This window comes from Aotus nancymaae, unplaced genomic scaffold (genome assembly GCF_030222135.1).
Source record: "Aotus nancymaae isolate 86718 unplaced genomic scaffold, 86718_ANA_hifiasm-v0.15.2.pri h1tg000705c, whole genome shotgun sequence".
Classification (NCBI taxonomy): domain Eukaryota; kingdom Metazoa; phylum Chordata; class Mammalia; order Primates; family Aotidae; genus Aotus; species Aotus nancymaae.
Genome location: NW_026989121.1, coordinates 1 through 4,023, shown reverse-complemented (window position 1 = coordinate 4,023; position 4,023 = coordinate 1). Strand labels below are relative to the sequence as shown.

Here is a 4,023-nt window from a genome sequence, read left to right as displayed (position 1 = left end):
ACTCCAGGGGCTGAAGTTTGGGAGGGGGTCCAGGCTGACGCCTGTAATCCCAGCACTTTAGGAGGCCCAGGCGGGTGGATCTCCTGAGGTCGGGAGTTCGAGACCAGCCTGGCCGACATGGTGAAACCCGATACCTCTACAAAGAATACACAAGTTAGCCAGCCGGGCGTGACTGTAATCCCAGCTACGAGGGGGGCTGAGGCAGGATAATCGCTTGAAGCTGGGAAGCAGAGGTTGCAGCGAGCCTAGATCGCATCTTTGCACTCCAGCCTGGGCGAGAAGAGCAGAAATCCATCTCAAAAAGAAGAAAGAAAAAAAAAGACTTTGGGCTTGAGCCCAGCCAGGGCAACACCACTGGCACACCATTTCCTTAGGCCAGTTCGTAACTTTCCAAACCCACTGTAATAAGCACTGAAGTTGAAAAGCCCAAAGGCCCTGTCCGTATGGCAGTATGCTTCCTACCAGTCACAGACCTCTATCATCAGCGAAGCGACGGGAAGAACCAGAGTCACCAGTTCCTCAAGACACTACGTTTATTCTGATCTTGCAAACGCGTTATGTCCCCCGAGGGGGGTGCACCGTTCCTGGAAGTACTGCAATACCAGGTCGATGCGTGGAGTGGACGGAGCAAGCTCCTATTCCATCTCCCTGCTCCAAAAATCCATTTAATATATTGTCCTCGGATAGAGGACGTATCAGATATTAAACTGATAAGAACAGATACTACACTTGATCTTAGCCAAAAGGCCGAGAAGCGATGCTGTCGCCTCCGTCCCCGCCGTCACCGTCCCACCATCATCCACATTGCAGTCGCGGTGAGAGCCCCAGCCTCGCTCCTTGCCTCATTCTCTTTGTCTCATCCACATCGCTGTTCACGCCATTACACACTCGGGCTCATTTTTTATTCTCCACGTTTTAAAAGAGAAATCTTATACCCTCGCTATTCCCGCGTTTCCGGGCTTTCCTTTCGAATTTGCATGCCCCGCCCTGTCCCCCAGGAGGCGTGATCACCTCGTTTGACTCCGCCCCCGGCCGCCTCCGCGTCAGGGGCCGGGGCTCCGCTGGGGGCGACTCCCTTGTTTGTGTCAATCCAGCCAAAAGACAGAACCGAAAGAGACCGGGGGCGCGAAGGCGAGATGGGTCTGTGGAAAAGACCTGTCGGCGGAGAGCGGGCCACGTTTTCCTGGACAAAGACGAGGTCGCAAGGCATCATCGTAAGAGGAGACCAGGCGGCGCTGGGTCTTTAGTTCGTCACCATCGGGTGGGGAGACCAGCCTCGTACCTGCTGGACGAGGGGCTCATTCCCCTCTGCCAGGCAGGAGGCTGACCATCAGATACCGGTTGTAGGGAGGCGGCGCGTGGACGGCGAGGGCCCGGCAAGGATTCTCCCCAGCGCCTGCGCCTCCCGTGGCATCTATGCACGGACCGTGTCCTGTGCCGTGTAGGGAAAGCTGCCTCTTTTCTTGGGACGCGAATTTCCTCTCACCTCCTCCTCCTCCTCCTCCTCCTCCTCCTCCTCCTCCTCCTCGCCTGGCTATTCCTGACGCAGGTTGTCAGGACTCCGCTTGGGTGTCACCCGTCCGGGAAGCCTCCCTTCATTAAGGGCCCTCCGCACTCCCCGCCTCCATATGTGACTGGCAGCCCTCCTACGTAGTTCATCGTACCCCGTTATTCCCATCAACTACTCCACTCACCACCCTTCTGGGCAGTCCTTTATCTCCCCTTCTGAAATCCCATCACTGAGGGCTGAGACCCTCATCAACACTTATCCCGGTTTCCCCGCGCTAGTCTGGTGCCTGGAGATTTGAAGACGCTCAATAAACTTTTGTGGAGCGAAGAAATGACGGAGGCTATTGGCCCTGGCAGGCGTGAAGGGGAAAGATCGGGCTCGGGGCGGCCGGGCACCAGAGGACTGGAGTGTCCGCCGGGTGCTCCGGGGGAAGACGGGCGTCAAGGCCCCCAGCAAAGCTGGGTAAGTCTCTCTGAGACACAGACTGCCGTCTGTAGCTTCTGCATTTACCTTTCCCGTCCTCCTTCCTAACACGACAGTGGAGTTGGGAGTTTATGTCTCTTTTATTTGATTTCAGAAGAGCAAGAAGGTATCATAGATCCGAGAGTGACACTCAGCTAGTCATGCTCCCCCTGCAGGATGCCTGTTGAACAAACAACCAGGTCAAAAAATATAAACTGTGCCCATCCCAATGCCAGCCTCGGGCTGAGGGGCTCTAATTCACTCAACAGCCTTAAGAGGTGGGCATTATTATTAGCCACAGCCAGGATTAGGGTGAGGCCAGTCCTCCAGGGCTGAATTTCAGAAGGTGTTTCTCCTGAACCCTTCAGTAATCAAAGTAAATAATAGTTCAATGCAATATATCTTATCGCAATTATTAGATAATCAAGACATTTATCTGGAGTGCTGAATCTTTTGGTGCTCCCTTACCTTTTTTTTTTTTTTTTTTTTTTCCATCTCAGCAAGGGTTTCCCTCATTTCACTTTATCCCAGTCTCCACCCTGTCATTGTCATCTCCATTCTATTATCCTGCAAAGTACAATATGGCAGACACCCATCTCAGCCTCCCACGTGAGCCACTGTGCCTGGCCCATGTATGTATGTATGTATGTATGTATGTATGTATGTATGTATCTATCTATCTATCTATCTATCCATCTTTCTTTTGAGATAAGGTTTCCCTCTGTTGTCCAGGTTGGAGTGCGGTGTTACAATCATGGCTCATTCACAGTACATCAAGATAAATGCCAAGCGGGTCCAAGATTTCAAAGTGAAAAAAATGGAACTATGAAAGTATATAAGGGCCAGGCACGGTGTTTCATGCCTGTAATTCCAGCACTTTTGGAGGCCAAGGTGGGCGGAGTGCTTGAGTCCAAGAGTTTGAGACCAGCTTAGGCAATATAGCATGCCCGTGTCTCTACAAATAAGTTTAAAAAAATAATAATAAATATTGTTAAAAAAAAAAAAAAAAAAAGTGGACCAAAAAGACGTATAGAGGAGGCTGGGGATGGCGGCTCATGCCTGCAATCCCAACACTTTGGGAGGGCAAGGTGGGAAGATCACCTGAGCCCAGCAATTCAAGACCAGCCTGAACAATATAGGGATACTATACAAAAATAATAGTAGTAACAATAACAATAAGTTAAAAATTAGCCAGGCATGGTGGTGTGTACCTGTGGTTCTAGCTACTCAGGCAGGCTGAGGCGGGAGCATCAGCTCAGCCCGGGAGGTTGAGACCAGCCTGAGCAACGTAGTGAGATACCATCACTGTTGAAAGGGAAAAAATGCAGTAAAATATGAAGCTTTTTTCTTTCTTCTTCCCTCTCTCTCCACTTGTCACAGTGTTTTTCTCTTTTTCTTTCTTTCTTTCTTTTTTTTTTTTTTTCATAAAATCATTATTTACAATAGCCAAGATGGTGTTTTTCACTTTCTATTTTATGTTGCACTCCTCGGGCACAGGATGCAGGTAGGAGAGTGCAGACTCTTGCAGGAGCCCGGAGGCCCTCCGTCTCACAACTTAGGATGGTCCCTGTGACCTCAAAACTCACTAGTGAAGGAGGAGGTCTGAGCTCCCAGTGGGGTAACCAGTCATCCCAGTTTGCTAGGGGATGAGGGGTTTCCTGGAATATGGGACTTTCAGAACTAAAACTGGCAAAGTCCCAGGCAATCAGGGGGAGTTGGCTACCCTAGACCTCTGAGCTGTACTAGACCTCAGAGTGGCCTCCAAATTTCGGGGGAAATGAGAACAACCATCCTGACAGTTCACAGGGGGCTTTCCCCAAGGGTGGCGCATGCTGAAAGGATGTGGTCGGGGGGGGGGGATGCAGCTGGTTTTCGGTGGCCTCAAGAACCTACGGGGAGGCAGAGGACCCCCTCCCCGACAACTGTGCGCTTCTTGCCTTTCACACACCAAGTCCCAGCGGCCCGTAACGCCTCTTGCTACCATCAAGACCCTCACTCTGCTCCTCAGGAAGTCCTGGCACCCGGGCCATGAAATCTGGTTCTGAGACAGA

At 51.4% G+C, this 4,023-nt stretch overlaps 1 long non-coding RNA gene and 1 other non-coding gene across 2 annotated transcripts; one reads left to right on the top strand and one right to left on the bottom strand.

The window, feature by feature from the left end:
• Positions 1–568: 568 nt before the first annotated feature.
• On the bottom strand, positions 569–759 carry LOC135273270 (U2 spliceosomal RNA). The gene has a single exon (XR_010341063.1). It is a non-coding gene; the product is annotated as a U2 spliceosomal RNA (small nuclear RNA).
• Positions 760–822: 63 nt separating this feature from the next.
• Positions 823–2,060, top strand: LOC135273269 (uncharacterized). Its single transcript, XR_010341062.1, has 2 exons — positions 823–1,214; positions 1,348–2,060. It is a non-coding gene; the product is annotated as an uncharacterized LOC135273269 (long non-coding RNA).
• The last annotated feature ends 1,963 nt before the right edge of the window (positions 2,061–4,023 follow it).